Source organism: Clytia hemisphaerica, unplaced genomic scaffold, assembly GCF_902728285.1.
Source record: "Clytia hemisphaerica strain Z4C2 unplaced genomic scaffold, Clytia hemisphaerica genome assembly, whole genome shotgun sequence".
NCBI lineage: Eukaryota > Metazoa > Cnidaria > Hydrozoa > Leptothecata > Clytiidae > Clytia > Clytia hemisphaerica.
In genome coordinates, this window is record NW_027103638.1 from 1 (window position 1) to 26152 (window position 26152).

A 26152-nucleotide genomic window follows, 5' to 3' on the forward strand; every position below is an offset into this window, starting at 1 on the left:
CTCATTCATCCAATATTTCTTCAAACTGTCAAATCACGGAGCTCTGCTCTTCCTATCAACCATCAGTCACACCGGAAAACGAGAAAAGTCCTCAGTAAGCTGGTACGTTTCCATGGATGTTTTATAGATCATGATGTCTCTAGCTCTTATAGTGTCCTGTTTCATTTGATTTATATGAATCAAACGAATAATCTATTAAATACATCACCCCCGGCTCCCATATTACAGGTTGAACTGATCTGTTTAAAATTATATCATCAAAAGAACTATAAGTTGCTCCTAAAAAAATTGGCAACCTCCACATTTCGATAAAAGTGATACCTCTTTGGAAAGATGATTTTGAATGAATGATTTTAAAAGTTTGGAAAAAGAAGATGAAAAATGAAAATATTTCTACTGGACAGAAAATCTTAATTTATATTCTTCTGAACCTTGAGATTTCGCTGAATTCAAACTGTGTCTGTATTTGAATTGTCGTCTTTGGACGACGCTGGGATGGAACAATCAAATTTGAAAGTTATCATTTTGTCAGTAATATCTCTTGCCTTTTTTCCTCTGTACAGTATCTCCACGCAACTCTACTGCAACAATTGGAGGGCTATTAGTCCAGCATCTACCTCAATGAAATACGCATGATGACAATGGTATGAAAATAAAGAAATCAACTTAAAGAATTCTTTCATTGATCACTCCTTCCTATCCACTACTTAACAAGGTAGGATCATATATTTCCTTTAAAACTTCCTCTACTAGATTTGAAAGAGACTTTTTTGAGAGAAGGCCCGCGACATGTGGTGACGTACGATACCTTTGAAGCGACTATAGATTGAGCATAGTTTTCACCCCCCCCTTTTTAAATGGGGGATGCCAATTATTATTTAGGGCCTTTGTAGGGAGGGGCTACCAAAATTTGCCTAAAAAACTGGGGAAAGGGAATGTAGGGGGATAAAATAAGAAAGAGGGTCATAGTTCGGACCCCTCCTCTTTCTTAAGGGGGGGGGGGTACACCTTCCGATAAAATGAAGAATGGGATCAGAAATTTTCATAAAAAAAGAGGGGCAGCAAGAAAGGGGTTGATTTTTTAAGAAGGGGGGCTTACATATTATATTGTAGATTATTTTCAAGCACTGTTATGAAATTTGGTCTCCATGAAAGGATGTTTTCTGTTAGAGTAGTCTGAGTCAAAAAGAAGAAAGAAGTTTATTAATTCGCTTTCTCTCTCTAAAGATATTTCACATATATTTGTTACCTATTTTTGTCCAAAATCCTTGTGGGATAGACATTTTTAAAGGTTGGAGGAGGGATCTCAAGAAGGTTGGGGGATCATTTAAGAAGGGGGGGGTCAAACCTATGGGGCTTGGAAATTATGGTCAATTTAATCATATAAAAATGGTGACAGTCTGTTTTAAAGTGAAAATATCTACCTTCAAAACACAAAAGTTTATCATGTTGATAAATTATTTTGTTATATTGTGAAATTTTTGGCTTCTTACTGTACAAATTCTGTACTCTTTGATGAAATTGGTAGTGCATAAAGCAAGTTTCCTCGAAAAAAGATTTATGTAAAACAAGGGGGACAAGACGGGGATGGGCATACAGGGGGAATGAATCATACCTACCCCTCTGCAAACTGTTGAGACATAGATCAATGACTTGCAAGCATCTGTAAAGTCTACATTCAAAGATTAGAGGCACCCTCTGGGATGAGATTTCTGTTGATTTAGTACTTAAACTTGAACCATCCTTTAGATTTGACAAAGTTATCCCTTCACGATTCTCGGTCTTACATTGCTGTTATATGATCGTTTCCCTCAAGACCAGTATCTTCTTGAACGGTTGATTCCAGATGATGATGTGCCGCCTAACACGTCTTGGGACCTACATAGGTCAGTAGACTTACAGTCTTGCAGGCCCGTCATATTTTGCTGTATGACCAGCAAGAGCGAGTGGTCGGAACATCTACTTCATCGAGCATCGAACTACTTCGGAAATCATTGGAAGTGATCTATAAACAAATGCATTCGTTTTTTGGTTCTGCCTAGATTGTAGACAGCACGGGGCATCTTAGTGTAAAGACCGTCAAGATGTTTTCTTTTTGCGACATTCAGTGACCATGATTCAGCACCGTAGAAGAGGATTGATTCAACACTGGCTTTAAAAATGTATGTGTTTGTTTGTTTTGAGATAGGCGCCCTCTATATATAGCGGTTCTTGAAAGGAGAATTCTGTTTCTTCCTCTGGTATCATCACATGAGCAAATGTATTGTCGTGCATAATTTGGATGGCGTTTACAACTTGAGGAGGGATATCGTATATTTCGAGAATCAGAAACATCTTACTTCGGGTAATCGAGTCGAATGTGTTTCTGTCTATGAATGGTTTTACAGCAGCTTGGTGATTTTTGAGTCTTCAAGGATGCGACCAACAGCTAGAACATGGGCTTTCTTGTATGAACCTGTTTTGGTTTGGTCAAAGTACTTTATTACGAACAGGTTGGACACCGATTGTACACTGGGATAACGAGATACCACGATAGTTGCCTGTCTCCCAATTTTTAGGTCGATTTCCAAAGAAAGTAGGTAGTTTCTAGAATTCAGGAGGGGAAACCGTCTAGACCAGGGCCAGTTCGAAGAATACAACACTGCGGGACTAAAAAGTTAATTTTTTTGACCAAATCCCAGCCGTCTTTTGTGTTGGATGATGATCATGGAATTTCGAATGAATGTAGGATGTTGTTTATTCGATTGTCCTCACATTTATCGTAAATTGTGTGCAGGTTGACTCGAGAAGGTTCAATATTTTTAGTTGCGAATATCAGGGTGACTTTCCGGGGAGCAGTAACGTCGTGATGATCGACTGGGAATGATGGGATGATACGTGGTTTTCGGGGAAGTAACTAAACTTTTCTCCAACTTTGGTGGAAATGGCGACGAAGGTTGAGTAGTATTTCTCAGTTTCAGGAAGATCATTAAACTGTTGTGAAATGGAGTTATAGATTCGACGGGCAAGATTCTCGTTTGGATAGAATAATTGCCAAAACAACTTCTTCAACGGAGGAGATGGAGCTTGGCGTACGCTGAGTTTAACACTGGCAGTGACCATTCCATGATCACTACCGATACCCACCATTGCTTGACGAGACACTGAGTCTTTATGTTAATCTTTCAGGAATTTGATGGGGGAGTCATGTCAACTTCTTACCTCTCTTCTCTGTTGTGAAGTTCCTTGGAGGAATGTGAATTGATAGAGTTTAACATCTTTAGGTCAACATTAAATTCTGGTTACAAAGACAGTACAGCAGTCTTCGCTCATTGAGTCGAGTTGATCTTTGCATGAATTCTCAACCATTGCTGATGATTTCCATCTTGTTTGAAGGTTGGCTGATGAGTTCCTTTGATGGTTCACCACCGACACAGACATGTCATTGTGGATGACTCTATCTGCCTCACGATTTTGGATTAGACGACAGCTTTGCGACCTAGTGTGTTTTCGGCTTGACCACTTGATGGAATGGTGTAAATAAAGGTTTTGATGACTTACTGTTTTGGGAGTTCATTGCAATGACAGGTCCTTCTGTATTATACCGGGTATGGCAAAAAAAAACTTGACCGGTTTTATAAATGATGCAGCCTCGTCAAATTATCGAAATGACTGAAAAATTTACAGGTTGTTTTTCGAACCTATTTCCAATGTTTCCTGAGAGCTTATCGACGATTTTCCTAAAAAATAAGACAAACTTCCTAAGACTTACATAAAAACACTCGAAAGTGCGAACTCTATAAACACAGTTACAGTAATTATATTCGACGTTTCGTCGGTTTGTCTTTATCAAGTTATCATAAAAACACTTGTTTATAGAGTTGACGTCAAAATCTTACAATACTAAAAAAAATTAATATCAATTACTGTATAGAGTTACTAACTACCGTAGATAACATGCTTACAGTCCGAATTAACTGATATAAAAAGCCAAATAAACTAAATGGGTACAAAAGTGAAAAATAAAAAACGTTTATACAAAGTGCATTTTGATTGAAAAGCTGTTGCAGTCATTAACTGCTTTAAGTCTCTCTGTGAATTCTTTCATTACCTTTCTGATCTCCAGAAGATTTGATGTACACTCTTTACACACCGATTTGATCTTTCGAATCATTTCATTTTCCGAAGTAAAGTTCTTGTGGTCCTTTGTATAGTCTCTCTTTAACTTGACTCCAAAAATAATAGTCTGGTGAATTTGCATGTGGTGATTTCGGAGGCCATTGATTTTTCTTGACATAACGACGTGGAATGGTTTCTTCGAGAAATCGTTGAACTAATCTTCTGGTATGAGAAGTGGCTCTTTCCCGCATGAAAATCCAGTCGTTGCGAGGGTACGTTCAGATAAGATTTCAGATAACCGGAAAGAGTTCCTTTTCCAAGTGATCACGATACCATACTGTTTTTATTGACGAAGATTTGTTTGTTTACATCATGCCATGTGAAACCAGCGGATACCATTACTTTTATGGATTGACGATGAGACGTTTGAAAGAGATTCTTCTCGGAAACATCTTTTTTCTCTCCTTTGTATTATATCCGGTTGTTTTGGTTACTGAACGGTTTGAAATTGGAAATACTGTTCTCTCCACCATACGGGAATTTCGTGCAAACTTCTTGTGTGAAGGGTTTTCGCCCGTTCAACTCTTCGTCCGCGTGTACCTTCGTTTATAGAGAGCGCTGCAAACGTTTGAATTATTTGATTCCTTTGGACTTAACCACTCGCCTAACAGATCGGCCGGAAATTTTCAGAATCTTGGCAATGTTGTTTGAGGTCACATGCCATACCCGGTACATCTTCCGTACGTTTGCTGTGAAGCTTGTCGTGTTGGATGCACCAACGTAGTGTGATGTCTTGAAGTTTATTGATGATGATTTTGGTAATTTAAAGATTTTGTTCTTAAAGAAGAGTGATATCGTTTGCTTACTCGTCAATTTTAACTTATAAGCTTTTTAATATTGAATTGATACAGATGTGAGCAAGATTGGTGAGAAAGAGAAGAAGAAGAAGAAGAAGAAGATCATGAGTCTGATATGAGAAGGAAACTCTTATGTAAAACTAAAACCTTTAACTCTGAGCGTGAATTTATTCAATTCTTAACATACAGGAGAAAGTTTTGGTACATAAATTTCCTAGTTCTCCCACTTTTCCCATGAAAAAGTCAAAGTTTTGGCCAGAAAAATTGGAGAGTTTGTAAAAATTGTAAAATACCTTCCCATTTTTCCCATCTCAAAAAAGCATCCTTGAAAGTTGTAAAGATGTGAAAAATAGGACTTTTCCAAACTCTCCCAGCAAACAACAGCAATCATTTGAATTTGCAAAGTTTTGGTATTTTGGTGGGAAAATGGGATCTATGATGTCATAATTATTCCAGGCTCAAATGAAAATTATGCATACCATCCTCCAATAGCAATCGAATAAAGAGCTTTCACTTTCGATTTCATGAATAAATAAATTATAGCGGGCGCATAAATTACGATTTTCCAAGGTCACCTTTACTTGAAAAAAATTATGGAAATATTTTCTATTTCGTGCTACCATGTTGCAACCATGGAAAATCCCCCATTTTTATAAACATTTACAAAGTCTTGGTTAGGAAAGTTGTAAAAGTGTGAAAGATTGGAAAAGTGGTAAGTTTTTTTCCCAAAACTTTCTCCTGATAGGTAAGTTAACAATTCATATAATCGAAAAGTCTGAGCTGTTGCATCTTGCGTTCTGATTTATCTATGTCGCTCTTTCCTGAAATTTTGTTGCCTGTTAAGCTTGCGAATTTGCTGATGGTAGATTTCGGGTGTTTTCTTCTTATAGGACGAGAGTGACGGTTCATGAATTAAAGTTTTGATGTGGCAATTTTTGATTTGAAGTCGATGTTGATTGAATTTCTAATAAGATCTTGTTTAATCTCCCATCCCCTCCCTAAAGCTAATGTTCTCGATCATCGAATGGTTATTGCTTTTGCTATCTAAGACAACCACTGATTGATAGCTGAAATGAGTTGTTTGTGGTGAGATGGTGTTGAATTTGCCAAAATGGCCAACATGTTGCTTGTGAACATCAGCCAAATGAAGGGCGTCCCTCCATAATGCCAAGACTGCCATCAGCACCAGTCAAGACTGATTCGAAGATTGATAGGCCGTTTACTTACTTCTTCTTACTTCTTTTTTAGCTCGTGTTCGCAGGTGCCAACATTGAGTGGTTAAGGTTAGGGCGAAGGCCAACCATCTCCTTTTTTTTTTTTTTCTTTGATGCCTCTTTGTAGAACTCTTCTGCTGACCGACTATCAAGCACTTGATCTTCGAGTGTTTTGATTGGTCGGCCTCTCTTCTTATTGGTCTTGTCGTTGAAAAGCAGTCTTTTGACGATGCTGGTGTTCTTTTGTCCTGCAATATGGCCAAAAAGTTGTTCATTGTTGTCATCGATTCCTCTTTCGAAACCGCCTCTCACCATCTTACGAAGCATATTGATGTAGGTGGATCGGATTCGATGTTGATGTTGTTGAGTGATATTCTACGTTTGACAGGAATATGTCAACCGACTGCGCACCATTGTAATTGGGAGATATACCCTTGTTTTCAAGAATATCTTTCGATTGTGTAGTTTTTTACTCATTTGGTTGTACTTGTTTTGAGCAACAGCAATTCTTAGGTCAATCTCTGCATCTCATGTTGAAGGTTGATTGAACTGTATGTCGTCTCCAAGATATCTGAACACTTCAACATTTTCGATGACTTGAACATTAAGTGTGACGATAGATCGGAAATTCTTGATCTTGATCTTGGTTTTGGGACTTGAAATTTATTATCATCGTTTTGGTTTTCTTGGCCTTTATTTGGAGGGGAAAACGAAAAAATGTTTCATTGAGGATTTTCAGTCCTGTAATAAATACTTTCGAATGCTAGTTCTAAGTCGTCAGCGTAACCAGCCCAGTGAACAGTATGTTCACCGTAATAGCAAGCATTTGGCTCTTTCATCTCTGGATGTAGCGTTAGCACGAATTCTGTACTTAGTTTAAGAAATTTAGCATTGTTCTCCTCACAGTTTTGCATAAACGCACGCATGACATAATCCCTGTTCAGGTTGTATAGTGGTGGGGATTCTGCCCCCCCCCCCTTAGCGAACGCCAAGTAGATGCTCGTAAACATAATCTGGAGTTTGTGCTAATGATGTTGTTCTTTTATGATACAACGATTCGAGTAGATTTATTAGGGTAGGCTCGACTTGCTCGGGAATTCTCAGGTATCTCATGGATTCGAAGAGCCAATTTTCGCACAACGTGGTCGAACGCGGAGCTCAAATCAACGAATAGGAGATAGCAGAGTGGCTTTTGTGTTTTGTCTGAGATTTGTTGAAGTCTTTTTGTCACATATATGCCGTCTGCGGTTCCTCTACCCCGTCTAAATCATTGCTGCTGGTCGAGCTGTTGTTTGTCATACTAATCATATTAATCTATTAAGTCTATTTAGGATTATTTTCACTATAATTTTACAAAGACTCGTTCCTACTTGCAAAACTATGTACGATGCCGGGTCTTTTGCCCTTACTTTAGCTGCTCATCCTTTTCATAAGGCTTTGAATGGCCCCAAGGTATAGATTTCGTCGTCCATATTTGAAAAAGGGGTGATTCGAGCTCTGATAGTAGCGCGTTTGTTGGACTGCATACTTGAAGAATTCTGCAGGCAGATGATTTGATGATTTACCATTCTTTAAGGATTTGAGGGTAGATACAATTTTGTTCTTTTTTGGAGGGTAAAAATTGATTGAACTTGCAGGTGATTTGTTGCGATACAGCAATATGATTTGGTATATCAATCAGTTCAATGGGTTTCATTTCATTATTTACGTTGCCAATGAAATGTATTTCAAAATATGTTTTCGATTTCTCTGGGTCACGCACGGATATATTTGAATGTTGAACCGTCGGACTTGATGGTTTTGAAGAGCTCTTCAACTTGTTGTTTTGTTGCAAACTCGTTTTTTTCGTCAGCTTCTTTATTCATCTTGAGATTTCTCAATTGCCGAACACGTTTTTTAATTCTCTTAGAGAGCTTTTTATGACTCTCCATTTCGTGTCGTATCGGGTCGGTCACAGAACAGAGTCAGTTCTGAATCGTTTTTCCAGAGTTCTCTTTCGCTGGTCATTTTTATTTTGGGAGGAAGTTCATCGTTTGCAGCTTCCTCGACAGTTTTTAAAAGATTCTGTGAAAACACATTTTACGTCTTCATCGAATGGATGATTCGTTTCAACCAACTCCTGCTGCACATTCACCAGAATCACCAACTCCTACTGTACATTCACTAGAACCACCAAATCCTGTTGCACATTCACCAGAACCACCAACTCCTGCTGCACATTCACCAGAACCACCAACTCCTGCTGCACATTCACCAGAACCACCAACTCCTGCTGCACATTCACCAGAACCACCAACTCCTCCATTGCATTCACCAGAACCACCAACTCCACCATTGCATTCACCAGAACCACCAACTCCTGATGCATATTCACCAGAACCACCAAATCCTGCTGCACATTCACCAGAACCACCAACTCCTGCTGCACATTCACCAGAACCACCAACTCCTGTTGCACATTCACCAGAACCACCAACACCTGCTGTACATTCACCAGAAGCATCAACTCCTGATGCACATTCACCAAAATCACCAACTCCATGATTGGATTCATCAGATCCATCAACACCAGCATTATATTCACCAGAATTATCAACTCCACCATAACATTCACCAGAATTACCAACTCCCGCTGCATATTCACCAGAATCAACAACTCCTGCTGCACATTCACCAGAATCAACAACTCCTGCTGCACATTCACCAGAACCAGCAACTCCTGCTGCAAATTCACCAGAACCACCAACTCCTGATGCATATTCACCAGAACCACCAAATCCTGCTGCACATTCACCAGAATCAACAACTCCTGCTGCACATTCACCAGAACCACCAACTCCTGCTGCACATTCACCAGAACCACCAACTCCTGCTGCACATTCACCAGAACCACCAACTCCTCCATTGCATTCACCAGAACCACCAACTCCACCATTGCATTCACCAGAACCACCAACTCCTGATGCATATTCACCAGAACCACCAAATCCTGCTGCACATTCACCAGAACCACCAACTCCTGCTGCACATTCACCAGAACCACCAACTCCTGTTGCACATTCACCAGAACCACCAACACCTGCTGTACATTCACCAGAAGCATCAACTCCTGATGCACATTCACCAAAATCACCAACTCCATGATTGGATTCATCAGATCCATCAACACCAGCATTATATTCACCAGAATTATCAACTCCACCATAACATTCACCAGAACCACCAACTCCTGATGCATATTCACCAGAACCACCAAATCCTGCTGCACATTCACCAGAATCAACAACTCCTGCTGCACATTCACCAGAACCACCAACTCCTGCTGCACATTCACCAGAACCACCAACTCCACCATTGCATTCACCAGAACCACCAACTCCACCATTGCATTCACCAGAACCACCAACTCCTGATGCATATTCACCAGAACCACCAATCCTGCTGCACATTCACCAGAACCACCAACTCCTGCTGCACATTCACCAGAACCACCAACTCCTGCTGCACATTCACCAGAACCACCAACTCCTGTTGCACATTCACCAGAACCACCAACTCCTGCTGCACATTCACCAGAACCACCAACTCCTGCTGTACATTCACCAAAAGCATCAACTCCTGATGCACATTCACCAAAATCACCAACTCCATGATTGGATTCATCAGATCCATCAACACCAGCATTATATTCACCAGAATTATCAACTCCACCATAACATTCACCAGAACCACCAACTCCTGATGCATATTCACCAGAACCACCAAATCCTGCTGCACATTCACCAGAATCAACAACTCCTGCTGCACATTCACCAGAACCACCAACTCCTGCTGCACATTCACCAGAACCACCAACTCCTGCTGCACATTCACCAGAACCACCAACTCCTGCTGCACATTCACCAGAACCACCAACTCCTGATGCACATTCACCAGAACCACCAACTCCTGCTGCACATTCACCAGAACCACCAACTCCTGCTGCACACTCACCAGAACCACCAACTCCTGTTGCACATTCACCAGAACCACCAACTTCTGCTGCACATTCACCAGAACCACCAACTCCTGCTGTACATTCACCAGAAGCATCAACTCCTGATGCACATTCACCAAAATCACCAACTCCATGATTGGATTCATCAGATCCATCAACACCAGCATTATATTCACCAGAATTATCAACTCCACCATAACATTCACCAGAACCACCAACTCCTGATTTACATTCACCAGAATCACCAACTCCTGATGCAGAACCTCCAGAACCATCAATCTTTGATTCACATTCACCAGAACCATCAATTCCACCATTTCATTCACCCAAACAACCAACTTTACCATCACATTCACCAGATCCATAAACTCCACCATAACATCCCCCCAAATCTCCAATTCCTACTGCACATTCACCAGATCTGCCAGGTCCTGCTAGGTCAATTTTCAACGTTTCCGAGCACTTTCTGAAAGTAACTTTTGTATTCAATTGAGCATAACTTTCGATCTAATGAACCGAATTTAATAAATGACCCATCAAAATTTAAGTTTATCTTTTTTCTTTCCAATGAAATGGGAATGGTTCTTTAAGAATTTTTCGATTTTGAGAAATTTAGTTTCAAAGAGAGAAACTTTTTTGTGGCGCACCCGGTATTTACACTACATGTTACATCTGTGATAAAATTCTATCCGAAGCTGATATGATAATCAGACTGTATCGTATAAAAGTCCAATAAGTTTCATGGTGTTTCATGCCATGCGCACACTGTTGAATTACGTCAATGTAAACAATGGTAGTAAAAACTTGAAGATCATAATCATCGGCCAGCATGATTCAGCACCATTGATTTTTTGGAAATTTTATTTACAGTCACCAACCATTTCATATTGATTTGTCTTATTTTTCTTGTAAAAAAGTTGTACTGTATCTGTATCTATTTTCAAGATTATACAAAAATTTTCGAAAATCTATTGTTAGTTTGGTTAATGATTGACTGTCTAGTGCAAAAATTTTATTCAAAATCTTTTTTCGTTGCCGTTGCTCCTCAAAGTTGAAATACTTGTCTTCGCTTATGTCTTCATTTTCTTCTTCAAATTTTTTCAATGCAATTTTTGAATTTTCAGATTCAGGAATAGTTGGCCTAACAGAAATTCTATAACAAGCCATATTTTTGTTTGTTACAGTCAGAAAACACATTGTAAAACCGACAATTATGAAAAATTCACTTTTGTCAGAGCCCTTAACTAATATCAAAACAAGCCTCATGAAACATACATCATTTCTGAAAATTAGGTCAGATATTCCCTAAAAAGTCATTATTGTATACTCTTTAAAACACCAACATAATACTTTCCGACGACAAAAAACAGCCACCAAAGTGCAAACAACGCCTCGAGAACAAACACAATTATTGATACGAAGAACACTCAGTTAATAGACATCATTTTCGGGATACTATTTTTGAATTTCTTTCAACAAATGAAAATGTTATGTGATCGAATCGCAAAAAAAACAGAATGGAATTGTTTGAAATATTCACTTTGATCAATGAGTGAGTAATTGGCATTTAAACCTTATTATGGAAAGCCCCTTTGTTCACTTTTGCATGGAGGGAAGCCCTTGAACCCCCTCGTTGAATTCAGCAATGAAACAACACACCTTTAAACTCTTAGCAGCGCGGTCAGCTTTTGAGGAGACTGGTGACGAGAATATAATGAAAATTGTTCTCGATGATGGTATGTAAAACAGTGTAGAGACTGGGTAAAAAAGTTTTGGCGTTAAATTGCTTGGTTTGATTTGGATGTAGCCTAAAAATAAAGAGAGCCAAGAAGAAATCTCCCTGTAAACTCATTACCAGCCCCTTAAAAGTTGACTATGCCGCTAAGGGTTAATAAAAAAGTTTATATTTAACCATCATCATGAAACAGATCATTTGCATTTGCCAATGCGCGTTGCGGTTCATACCAAGACAAGTCATTTGAAAACTAACTTAATACAAATCACGTTTAATGCTCTTAAAAATGGATCTACATACTGAAAAGAGGAACACCCGCTGAAAAGAGGAATATCCGCTAGAAAGGGAAAACCTGCAGAAAAGAGGAACACCCGCTGAAAAGTGGAACACCCGCTGAAAAGAGGAACACCCGCTGAAAAGAGGAACACCCGATGAAAAGAGGAACACCCGATGAAAAGAGGAACACCCACTACAAAGGGAAAACCTGCTGCGTGGGGATCGAGACAACTAAAGCGAGAGTCCAACCAGAATCATCTATAATTGGGAGTCAGCAGCCACTCAGAAAGACACATATATGGGCCCACTGAAAAACCTAGTTACCTAAAAAAAAACCGACCTAATGCCACCCAATGGATCACCCAGACCATGCACTCAAAAATAGTAAAAAAGATTGAATCCAAATTTTACAAAAATTCGAAATGACTTGTCTTGATTGCGGGCAGCAATCGAACTTATCGCTTTTAAGCGATGAGTTTTAATAAAAAACATCGTTTGTTCTACTTGAAATTTGGAGGTAAATTATCGACAACAACTTGCATTCGATAATAAACCTTTCCTCCCAAATTTAAAGAGAATCTTTAACCGCTTTTGTAAATAAATCAATCTGAAGTCAATCAATAGCTTTGGCTTGGTTCGTTTTTAAACAACTTTCTGATTTTTGCGAATAAATCTTCTTTAAATTTTAAAATGATAATGAAATTCATTTTTCAGAATGCACTGAATTGTTTTTTTTAGTTTGATTTATCAAAGATAGATTTTAAATATCTTTGCCGGAAAATATTCATAATGTATTAATTTTGTCCATCAAGAAAAGGGTTAATCGATTGATTTCAATCCATTGATTTACAAATATTCGATTACAGCATAACTAAACAGATTTCAAATTTTCAAGAATTTGAGAATCTGGCCACGTCAAAACTTACCCCAAACTTAGAACAACTTTGTTCATCCAGCCACCCGAGGAAAAACCAAAAACCCAAAACCTTACAACAACTTTGTTCGTCCTCCCAACCGGTGACATCCCAAGGTTCAATTGCTTCAAATGCTTTGAAAATTCCAAACAAGAAATCCAAACTCAAACAAGAAACACTGACGAGAAAATTATCTCCACTCTGCACTTAAGATAAAGTATAGATTTAAACAGAATTTAATCAGATCTATCGTTTCGTAAAGATTAGTTAAGCAGAGTAAAGCAGAGTAAATTTTCTCGGTCAATGCAGCTGGAAATTTGACAATGAGAAAGATTAAAACAAAAGAGAAGCATTTCAAGGATACACGTTTTATTTTATAAGAACAAACTATAAAAGAACATAAGGCTTAGATGGCTTAGATAATATGTTAAGAACAAGTTAAGAATTTCTTAGGAAAATAGACAAGAAAACTCAGAAATGGCGAAAATAAGAACATGTTAAGAACATTTTTAGGCTTAAAACTCAAAAAATTAAGAGCATCCAAAAGGCTTCAAAAAGTTTGAATAATCTTATAAAAAAGCGTTTAAATGCAAGAAATGTTCGTAACGAAATTTATAAAAATCTTTAGTCTTAATGTCTCTGAAATGCTCCTTCACCTGAAAATACGTTTTGTTTTTATACAATTTGAAGAACTTGTAATTTGGAAAGCAAAAATGCACTAAGCAAGACATTTCTATCATAAAATATCAGTGTTTATCTAATAAAATACCTCATTCCATTAGGATCAGTTGTTCGTGATGAACTGTCAAAAATTTTTTGATCGTTTTGACTTTCTCTTGTCTAAAGTCCAGCATGTAAAAATATTATAGTATTTCGACTTCACTTACCTGTCATCTTCAGTCCTGTCTTTTCGTTCTTTGTTGGCGGCTGTCTAGCTATATGTCTCTCAAAAACCTTATGTTACTGAACGCAAAAAGTTTTCAAACCACGGGCGAGAGAGTTGGTACGTTATCAAGAGATTCTGACGTTTCAACCAACTTAAACGGGTAATGCCGCGTCAATATCAAACCGTCATTGTCTCAAGGTAAAATATCAACTCTCCCTGAGAACGTTCAGTAAGAGGGAGGGCCCGAGACAAGTATTGCCACCGTACGCCGTTAGCTTTGCTAGTATGTTTCCTCGACTGAAGTGACAAGAGACTGATCCAAGCTGGGTAATTCTAAGGTTAAACCCACAGTCTAATACTGCTTTCAACCAAAGAATGCCTTAATGCGCAAAGTGCGATGCCATTAAGGTGCTAGACGGGAAGGAAATTTTTAGGCGAGTCTTGGCGACTCGAAATCATATCCGAAATAAGATAAACACTGCAAAAACCATAGAATTTAGGGGATAGACAGCTAGACAGCGTGATATTTCTTCGGTAGAATTGTCCTGGCACCTGAAGAAACAAGAGTAAAACTCAAATTAGTGAGAGTTTAATATTCACGATACTACGATAACTTGAAATTATTTATAGAAATTATATAGTCTGCTAAACCAACCTTGTACTTAGATAAATATGCTTTGCCACCCTCTCGACTAAGGTTCGAAAATGTATACAAAAACGGACTCTGCTAGGTTGATAAAGCTAAATTCTACTCAGTGTCAAAATTTCAAAAAGATACCTCTACATCATATTTTAAAAGACTGTTAATGGACAAAACAAAAAAGTGACCTCACAAATGGTTTGAATACAAAAAAATACAACTCACTTTTAAAAGTGACCAGTTGAGTGGTACATCCAGCGTCTTCTTCTTCTTTGAGAAGTCTTTCATGGCCTTCTGAGAAATAGACAAATTCTTATAAAATTTCAGTGAATTTTGAAAAATTCAAGTTCAGTTTGATGTCCGTGACAAGTTTCTGTCGAACCATACTCCGTCGCGACCGGTTGCAAATGTGATTACTTCGCGCCGCTGCTTATATAAGTGAGCTTTCGCCCTTTTTTCTGAAATGCATCTAGTGTAACGAGAAAAACCATAGAAACGGGCTTCGTACCGTGAAATGGCATCCGTTGAAATTAGTTTGATCGCTATCTCTATGGCATTTCTCGGCTCACTGGATGCATTTTCGACCAATCAGAATCAAGAGTGCAAGGTCCCCTTAAAAACAACGCAGTGGCATTCATCAGGGCTATTTGCTTCTCGTTGTGGTGAAGGACGGTGGTTCGGGAGATTCTTGTTATGGAAGTTCGAATTTAAAACTGAATTTTTTAAATTCATTATACCTGCCAAGATTTTAACATGACCAAACGAACGAAAGGAAAGACAGATATGGTGGAGGACCACAATGTGGACCACAATCTGGGTGGTATGGCATGGACTTTTCGTTTCGATCTAGTGGTGTTGCAGTTTTGACAAGTTTAAAAGGCAATTTTAGTGTTTTTAAGCTATAGATTTTCCTCTATTTAAGAGATCGTTTTTTCTCAAAACAAGGCAACCTTCGACTTTAATCTAATTGTTTGATTTGCGCTCTTGAAAAATCATGTCTTTCTCATACATTGAAAAAAATTGTGTCGTGAAACATTTATTTTTGACATTTCTTTAGGAAATTTAAATTGCTTTGTTTGTGGCAGTTTTGGTAGTAAAAGCGAGATTAGCTTTTATTGGCAAGAGGGTGCGAAATGATATTTATTTTGGTGCTCACATACATCAATTGAATATTTTGTGAAGCTAGATTTTTTTGTACCGTGAATGTTGGTTTGAGAATGTGCACTTTAAGGATGATACGTTTCTGTGTGTTTGAAGTTAATATTTTTTTTGTTGGCCTTGAAAATACAAACTTAATTGTTCCTGATTAACATTACACACAAATGAAACCCATTATAGGGATTAAAGTAATTAACGATGAAAATTGTTTTGTCACTTGGAAAATCTTCTGTTTAAAATTTTATTGCAACACTCTTTGAAAGAATTGTCAATGCTGAGCAGTGACATCTAGAACAGTGTTGTAATTCATTTTTGTTTTTATTTAAGATTGACAACACATTTTCAGGTTTGTACCAAATGAAGCAATGGTCAGAGAGTTAAAAAGATTTTTGGGAAAAAGGATTTCTGGTCGGGTTTTTGAAGGTTTAGTTTTTGTTATGATTTTTTTATGAATTCTTGTTTAGGTTTGTGATTTTTTTATGAATTCTTGTTTAGGTTTGTGAATCTGTTGTAAACCTATCATCATCTGTCAAAGTGTTCGATACACGTTTTTCATAAGAACATCCAAAATCTTTGAAGCCTTCGGATGTTTAAATTTTTGAGTTTTAAACCTAAAAAAATTTTCTTAACATCGTTCTTATTTTCGCAATTTTGAGTATTTTTGTCCATTTTCCTAAAAAAGCGAATTCTCAAAATGTTTTTAACTTGTTCTTAATATTTCGGCAATCGAAGCCTTATGTTCTTATATAGTTTGTTCTCATAAAAAAACGTTTATTTGTAAGGATTATTGTGCGTTTCACTTGTTGCGTTGACATTTTATGTGTGTAATGAATTTGATAATTCATTATTACCTACTTATGTTTTTTTATAAGAATATGCCCAAAGTTTTTGAGGCCTTCAGATGTTCTTATTTTTTAAAATTTTAACCCGTAAATGTTCTCAACATGTTCTTATTTTCACCACTTTAATGTATTCTTGTGCAATTTCGTAAGATATCGGTTTGTTTTGGATTCCACAAGGCCTTAGAATATGTATGGTTCTTGATTTTTTGATTTTAACCTTTTATACCTTATTTTTCAGTTTCATTTATCGTTGATGAGCGAATCAACCCACTGGTTTTGGATGTCCCGGATCTATACCATTCTTGCTGGTCAAGTCTAGCCTGAGTTTACTATTAACATTGTCGAAACCATCACCAGCATACAGGACCGATCTTTAACACTTTGGTATCGATTGCACGACCCCTACCTCGCCACGGTATGCGCCATAGAGGGAATGTCTTATAGAGCGTTGACGATTATGCTTGGAAAACAGATTACGATATACTGTAAGTTTACATCCTTTTTTTGGGATATTCTGATGGACGTTTGGTAGTGTTCTACTACTAAGTTAAAGTATAGATGTTTATAGTGTTAATTGAAACGGCAGTTCTTCCAGTTTAATGCTTTCTACGTACATGGTAGATTCTGTTATTAAGTTGTCCTTGTAAACTTCGTCAGCTATATCATTGTTTTAAGTTTTAAAGGTTACTCAGCTTGATCGTCTATGATTATTATTTTCAAAACAGATTTGTTCTCTCGCTTTTTTCAGGAAATCTGTTCAAACGATGGCGAAATTCAAAGATCCTGGAAGCACTTTATTCGTATTTTTTTAGACTTCAAAGCAAAACGTATGGTACAACCTTGGAATCTCTTCTGTGGTCTTTTGGAAAACATGGTGCGGATTATAGCACTGTATAACAGAAAGAATTTAGAGCCAAGTTAACCATGGTTGATGCTGATGCAGATGATCGTCACTGAATATTGATGCAGGATACGACAATGACGTCACAATACTTGTGCTTATTTTTTACTTAAAAGGAAATAAATAAACTCTCCGTCATAAATTTTGAATCCTCTCAGATCCGCCACTGCACTTACTTCTATAGCTTTTTTAGACCACTTTCAAGGAATATTAAACATTTGAAGACCTCTTCATAGAAAGTGCACGTTCAAGACAAGTTTTTCCTTAATAAAAGTACTTAACTTGAAGCTTCCCTGTCTCAAAGCCCCATTCAGTTTTCAATTGGAATACTTTATGGATCAATTTCTCAAAGGGGTTGAAATTTAGGGTATTTTGTAAAACGGACAAATTTTTAGCCAATTGGGTCTGTGACACAGAGGGTGTATTACCGTGATCATAGTAAGCCTTGGTTGAGATTTTAAAGCAGTTTGTATCCATAAAAAGTGTCTGTTGGGTGTCTGTTTCATTAACCCTTTAAGTGCCAACGTTCGTATATATCAGACATGGGCTATGTAGGAGGGCGAAGCCCTCTAGTAATGCCCAGTTTGAGTTAGAAATCGCCAGTTTTGGTCTAACTCGTAGGAATTGGATTGGGTTTCATGGTCAAGCAAAAAAAAAAATCAAAAGTGAGTCTTTTCAGCGAGATTAAAGCTAAAAAGTCAAATAATGCAAAAATTTGACAAAAATCCACTTTTTAAAGATTTTGACCGTTTTTTGTCCGTTTTTGACCATTTTTTGCCTTTTTTGTCCCTTACCCACCCCGCCCTTCCCAAATCGGAAGATTTCTTAAAAGAAAGAGTAGACTCTAAGCTATCCAACGGACTATAAACGAGCTTCTAACTCCTTCTACATTCGGAGATAAACGACTTTAAAGTTTGAACTAGCGAGTTCTTTAAAAATGATTGGCCAAAAATGGCCGTGGCACTTAAAGGGTTAGTTCTTCTCCCAATAAGTTTTGATCAGAAACAGCATCTAAAGTTTCAAAACTTGAAGAAATGAAATTCTAGTCTATGGTTTGTCTTATTCAATTCGAACTGTTTTACATAAGTAATGATAGAAGTTCTTTATTTGGTGCACAAAAACCTCTTTAGGATACTTATATTCATCAGGTGTTAATTTATACTATCGTCCATCTCTAAGCATAACGCACTGTTGGATATCCAATATCCAATATCCAATATCTCTTATTGTGAGAATAGAAGAAGTTTTCGTTTTAGAATGCCAAATAAAAAACCCAGATGCTTGTTTTAGGCAAAAATGGGTGCTGGATATGTGCAGACGGTAAGGTTTGGTTTTCCTGCATTTCAAAGTCTTTCCAAGGGTACGGAAAATTCACGATTTTTTTTTCGAGAGAAAAAAAAAAGTCTGTCTAAGGGTTATGACTTTTTTCAAGAACGGAAGAAAACTTTTCGAAATAGTCTCTCTAAGGACCAACTTTTCAGCTAAAATCAGTCTCTCTAAAGGTTTTCGGAGGTCCCGTTCGCACATACCCCTTTTCCGCTAACCCTAGTACTCCCCCCTCCCCGGGGTATTGGCCTTCTTTTAGACCGGTGCTTCAGTATTATAAGGAAAAAATAGATCGATATTCGGTATACCAAGAGCATCTCGGTATCAGTAAAAGACCCTATTTTATGTCGGTATTACAGTATTTTTGGTAAACTATTGGTATCAAAGATCATCTGAAATCAAGAAATTATATTTGTATCATAAATATTTCAAGAGATATAAAGGAAAGAAAGTCTATAAAATCTACATATGAATGTATTGGGGACCACTACTTGAACAAAGGGGACATCGATCGGTATCGGTATCGGTACTTGAGCGGAACAGTAAACAGTATATCAGTAATTTGGGTAAACAATGATCGGCATATCGATATTACACTTTTATCATACACCCCCCACAATAAATGAGTGAGTAGAAAAATATGGACTAAAATTCGTTTAGTTGAGATATAAATATATTTCCGCCTTCCAAGTAGGGAGATCAGGTTTAAAGGTTCCATTTATCTTAATATTTCCGTCCATGTTCACTTGTTTATTTCCAACATTTAGGAAAAATAAAAACTTACCGTCATCTTTCTTCTCGAGATTCGTATTTAAATCACCGATGTAAAAAGACGATACTTCTGCAAGATTTTGATAACAGATTGTAAAAGAAAGCAATCTTTTTGTAATTTCCACTGGCGGATTTAAGACAATAGAGCAAGTACGTCGGAAACATGTGAAGGAGTGCAACGTTCGTTAAAAGACAATGAAATTACTATTAAAAATCTCTTCCCTTGATAAGTTCCACAGGGTCTGAAACCGCCTATGCTTTCTTAAGGAAATCTTCATGTACGGAAGCTTTTTGACTTAGGTAGTTTAAATGGTTCTAAAGATGATGTTGGTTTACTGTAGGTTGACTAAACTTTCTCATAGCACTCCGCATTACATACCTCATAATTATTTTGACTCAAATTTGTGCGACTCTCAATCCCACAGTTCATTTCGAAACGATTTGAAAACCGTGAAAGTTATCACCTTTCTATTGATATTGTATTCAAACTGATATAAGTTTTTAACCTGCATAATATTTTTAACCTATACAACATAATTGACTGAGGGACTTCTCGCTTGTCGGCCAACAACTCTAATAACCGTTAATAATAGAAACGAATGCATTCCACACCCATTGCACCGTTAGCCGCGATTGGTTTGAACGTTCCATTTTCAGATTGTCGAACGCGTTCTCCGTACATACGTTTCTTCTCGTTTTTCATTCGTCTTAAAGTTCTTTGGAGTCGATGTGTCGCTGAGCAAAAAAGGTTAAAAACCCTTACGTCAAAGAATGCTCGTTGACCATAACATTCGTCTATAAATTGAGCGCACTGATATCAAGTCTTGCTTCCCTGCTTTTTTAGCTTGATTAAGGAGATCTTGACGATTGGAAGCAAAATAGATTCTTTTCGGACGTTAACGCAAACTTCGTCCAGCAGCTTCGATGTGATGTCACGAACCTCGCTGTGACGTAAGGTTACGGAGCTACCCTTCTTACACGAAAGGGAATGAGTAACATCGAATTTCGCTCCAAACGGACACTGTGTCGGGATATTCTATCTAGGGGCAAATCGTTTCGAAGAATCCGTATGGTGTCCCGAAACTCTTGTTTCGAAAGCTCGTAGTCTTCGTCTTTGATCGGAAGCACCGTCAACTCAACCTGTTTGAATTCAGATTTGAATTTGGTTGAGAGATTCTGCGTAGAATTTCTGCGTCGAAAAACATTTGTAAGGCTTTTTAGTTTCATAAAACCTAGAGGCAAAATGCAACTCAACATAGAAAAACGGAATAAAAGTTCCGGTTTTTGGTGAGGTGATCGTTATATTAATATTATGCATGCGTGTGGGCTAAGGGTCCGAGGGTTGTGGGTGTCTTACGGGTATGTGTCACCCAGCTTTGACCCTCGGACCCTTAGCGGGACTAGAATAGGGAGGAAAAGTAGTAAAATGTTATGAATTATATTAAAAGGCCCTTATTTTTTCATTGAGACTGATTTAACCAAATTTCGCACTGCAAATTCCCGGTATCCATTTTGCCTAAATACCCCCTCCAACCGGGGCGTCAGTAGTTACCGTACTTACCCTAGCAAGCACATCACTAAAAACCGGGATTTTGGAAGGCAATTCTCCACTTGTGCGCACTTCGATTGCACTTTTTCAAGCAATGCTTCCACACTATTGGCCAACTATTCCAACAAAAAAGGATGAAGCCAAAAGGTGCGTTTGCAGCACGCGCAAGTCTTTCGATTGTTTTCACGGGTCCACGGCCAGCCGGCTCGGCTATCCTATGAACTGAACTAAACATTGGAACCCCTGGTTTTAGACGCTGACGCCTTTAACCACTTGGCCATCGCTCCTCCCTCAGTTGCAAAGTGGAATAGACGTTAATTGGGTAGAAAAAACGTAGCCTCCGTCTCGGAAGAGGACTGGGCCCGAATTTGCGGACGTTTTCACAGTTTTACTTTCGTTTTCGGCTATACGACAGCGTTTTCAAGCAGAAAGCAGAGGAAATCTGTGAAATTATGGCAGGGAATGCTAACCTATTTTTCCAGTGTTTCTCAAGATTGGAGCAAGATTATTGTTCTAGAAAGTTCATAAAGGCCTAATAGTTTCAGATTAGTATGATTTCATCAGAAAAAAAACATTTACACCAAAGCTCCTTATTGATATGTGAAGACTACCAAAAATAGCAATGTCCTCCATCAGAACAACTTTAACATAAGGGACAAGGACAGTCAAGAAGTCTACTTTGTTGAAAATTTGCACAAAATACTTAGAGAAAATGGTACTATGGAAGCCCATTCTATACTCCTAAATGATAGTTGAAAGATAAGCAGTTGAGAGGGTTGATTAAAATAGAACTCAAAGCACACAATAAAGTATACATATATATTTGTCCAGAAAGAACTGGCATGTTGTTTGCTTTGTTTTGGTGTTTAAAAATATGTACTTATCAGTCCTAAAAAATACAAATTCGAATATAATGAGGGCAATGAGTCTGGTTAAATGTTACTTTTATGTTAATGTTTATTTACAAGAAAGGATTACTGAAAAAATACAAAAACTAAAACTTTACCATAAATTTACATTACAACAATTTAAAAATCTATCTTTAATAGCAACAAAGAAAAAAACATGGCTCAAAGTTTTAAAAACAGAGCTAGTCGAGCTTCAATTTAGTAGGTATAAAGCTTTCAAAATTTGAAAACAGACACTGCATTGGTGGGGCTCCCCCAGGGGCTGGCGTGACACGTGAATGACCCTTTTTCATGTCGTGAATACGTGAATTGGACTTTTTCGGCACGTGAATACGTTAATTGAGATATCAACGTGAACGTGAAAATAAGATTTTTCCAGCGTGAATTCGTGAATCGAGATTTTGAGCGTGAACGTGAAAAGCGAATTATTGTCTAGAACAAAACTAAATAAACCTAAATCTAAAAAATTTTCTTGCTCGCTTTGCTCGCATATAATCTTCGATATCATACTGACGTAATGTTATTGTAAAGTTATTCAAAATAATCAAAACTTTATAAAATGTAAAGATAAACAAATATTTTTCCATATTTTTCTGAGGTTGCATTTTGTAACATTTAATGACAACTTTTGTGATGCAAATAATGCATCCAACGATAGTGTTTTGAGCTAAAACGAAAGAGTCTTAGTACTTAGAGAAAATTTTCTCGGTCGACGCTAATGATGGTCGTCTTTCTGTAGTCACTTATATTGGTACTAAATGCAGTACACAAAATGATACCACATTAACATAACTTGGAGACAGGGAACGGTATTTGCTATTTTAATGATTTACATAAATAGGTAGTTCTAATAAATCTTGTATAAATGCATCATCGAACATTCAGAAGAAACTCTTGTGATGCCGCACCGTGTAGAGCAGGTACCTCGCTCGCCATACCAGGTTTTTGTCAGTAAATGGTCAGTGTTGAATATAATGCAAGATTTTGAATGAATTGTGTGACCAAGAAGGCAAACTTGGGTTTAACAATAGAGTGTTAAGACCGTTTTCTCAGGAATAAAAGAAGAAAAAATTGTCGAAAATTCGCGCTCGCTTCGCTCGCGTGCTTCTTTTCAAAAGATTTTCCTTCTAGGAGACGAAGGTCAAACTAGACGACCTTTTCTTGCACCACCTCTTTGAAGCCTGAGACTTTCCAGTCCATGATTTTAGGCCAAGCCAATTTATCCTTGATAGACGGGTCTGCGACGAAGAAAATCGGAGGGAAATCCTTAAAGCTAAGCCTTGACATTGCATTTGCCACCCTTAACAAGTAAATTCAGACAGGGTCTATATCACTGTACGCCAGAGAGGTAGTTCTTTGTAACTTTGGCGTGACAGACCTTAAACATTCCCCTAAAGGGTCGACGCTATCGAGAATAAAATCACAAAACTGCAGAAAACTTCATTTTGATGAAAATTGTCGGTATAAGAATAGGTCAAACAGCTTTAAAAGAGGTAGTAGGGGCCACTATGTCGCGAAAAAGCTTCCCGTGTGCAGCAGCTTGTGCAAAGGGATTTTATGATTGAATATTGTTCCTTGAATGTAGAAGATCAAAATTTGAGAGGTGGAGCCGGGTGTGACCATCCGTTGCCATGGAAACTGACGTCATTGGTTACTATGGCAACCAAAATAAAAAGTCATCAAAATTGAAAAATTTTTGATCCATCCGAAAGAGCATGAAAAACTGATAAAGAAAAAGGTCACAACCTATATCTGAAAATGAATATATCAGGAGATATTAAAGAAATAAGGCAAAATGACGTCATAAAACGATGACGTCATCGAAAAATAAAAATTTACCAAAACTCGAAAAATTTTGGTTTTTTGGAAAGAAGACCCTCCAGTGAACATAAAATATTATTACGAAAACGTTTGAAAATTCGTTAAAAAAAGTCTATTGGCCAAAATTGATATTTTAAAAATGTCAAAGGTTGGAGCTTGGGGTAGCGCAGCCCAGCACATTACAGGCAAAATTTAAAAATATCAATTTTGGCTAGTAGACTTCTTAAAAAGGATTTTCAGACTTTTTCGTAATAATATTTTATGTTTACTGGAGGGTCTTCTTTCCAAAAAAACAAAAATTTTCGAGTTTTGGTAAATTTTTATTTTTCAATGACGTCATCGTTTTACGACGTCATTTTGCCTTATTTCTTTAATATCTCCTAATATATTCATTTTCAGATATAGGTTGTGACCTTTTTCTTATCAGTTTTTCATGCTCTTTCGAATGGAACAAAAAATTTTCAATTTTGACGATTTTTTATTTTGGTTGCCATAGTAACCAATGACGTCAGTTTCCATGGCAACGGGTGGTCACACTCGGCCCCACCTCTCAAATTTTGATCTTCTACATTAAAGGAACAATATTCAATCATAAAATCCCTTTGCACAAGCCGCTGCACACGGGAAGACATAGTGGCCTCTACTAAGGCCATAAAAGGTCATATTTAGCCCAATAAGTTCACAATCGTTTAACAAAAGAATTAAAAGCAAAATTACCGCGTGAACGTGAAAATGGTTTTTTTCGCGCGTTAATACGTGAATTGGCAAAAATTTGCACGTGAATACGTGAATTGAGGGTCGACTGGGGGGGCCTCATTGGTTACTACAAGACATACTATCCACACGGTTTTTTCGATTCATGAAAAAAATAAAGTATTTATCAAAAAAAAGTTCTTTTTTTTTGGTAATCAATTCCAACAAACAACAATCAATATAACAGTTTTGAAAATCATCCCACAGTGTAAACATTATCAACCAACTAAAACCCACACCGCCAAAATTGTAAAAATAAGTCAATATAATTTCTATCAACAATTTCTCGTAAAATGTTTTTTTTCCAAAATTCTGATACCAATCATGGCTGGAGGCATCATGTGTAGAGTGACTGTATGGCATTTCATTGCTTTTAATGATCAGGATACCAAACATCAACCAAACAAAACTGACACCAAGCCAAATCTGTCGATTAAAAATTTCCATGAAAATTATAATTGAAACTTATCTCGTAAAATGCTTTTTTCAACATTCTGGAGGTGTTCAAAGTTAGAGGTATCATATGTAGAGCCAAGCAATACATGAACAGTCATTTGCTATCCCATTTGCCATGAGATATATGAGTCAACAAATCAAACAAAAACCAACAAATCATGTCTCTTCACTTTCATGTCACATCGTGTTTATATGGGGTATCAGAAAGCCAATCCACAAGAAGAGCCATCTTCCTTTATTATGGAGTGTTCCAAAACTATTGGTAGGTTGTTTGGAAGTAAAGAAACCCACACAGTTTGCTTTATTTTGAAGATTTAACTTGAAAACAAACTGCATCTTTCCAGCAGAAACTCATGTTTCAACCTGCTACATAACAATAGTCAGTCGGGTCTGCTACTAACATGTAATAGTTTTATTATAGCCGAGCTTGAGAATCCGTAGGCAGAACTTGTAACATGTATTATGTGTATAATTATGTCAGTCGACTTGATTCATGATACATTACTTACATTTCACTGGATGCATTTTCGCTGTGAAATTATCCGCAAAATTTTCTGACCGCGTTCTGAGACGGAGGCTAATACCTGCCCAAAACAATCCAAAAATTCCCCCAATCATCAAAATCGCGGCAAAATGGAAGTTGTCCCTGACCTAACACACCGGCCCCGCCGATGCGGTCCCGCTAGAGCTTCATGCTAAAACGGTATTTTACTGACTGTAAATTTTCAGTTTGAGTATGTGAATATTGAGTATTTCATTTATTTAAAGAAAATAAATAATTGTATATATTTATTTTAATACAAATTTTGCAATTTAGTTTTATTAAAAACGATAAGGACAAAGTATTAAAAGATCTTCTAAAGTTACAGGTCAGTGTTTTAACTTCTGATTTGTTTACATGGTCTTCTTCTTCTTCGGCGGTGTAATGTACCTACCCACGTGGTCAGTTGCCTGTTTATGTTAAAGAATTTTGAATTTGACGGTAACGATGTATACAATAAATTTTGAGTACTTTAACCCCCCTCTACCAGATGGGAGGGTCACTTCTTT

General features: G+C 37.4%; 1 long non-coding RNA gene across 2 annotated transcripts; it reads left to right on the plus strand.

Moving 5' to 3' along the window:
- The first annotated feature begins 2122 nt into the window (after positions 1–2122).
- On the plus strand, positions 2123–17660 carry LOC136802824 (uncharacterized). Of its 2 annotated transcripts, none has more exons than XR_010846060.1 (3): positions 2123–2162; positions 16856–17102; positions 17366–17660. It is a non-coding gene; the product is annotated as an uncharacterized lncRNA (long non-coding RNA). The 2 variants fall into 2 exon arrangements; XR_010846059.1 differs by lacking the exon at positions 2123–2162 and adding an exon at positions 16078–16121.
- Positions 17661–26152: the final 8492 nt, after the last annotated feature.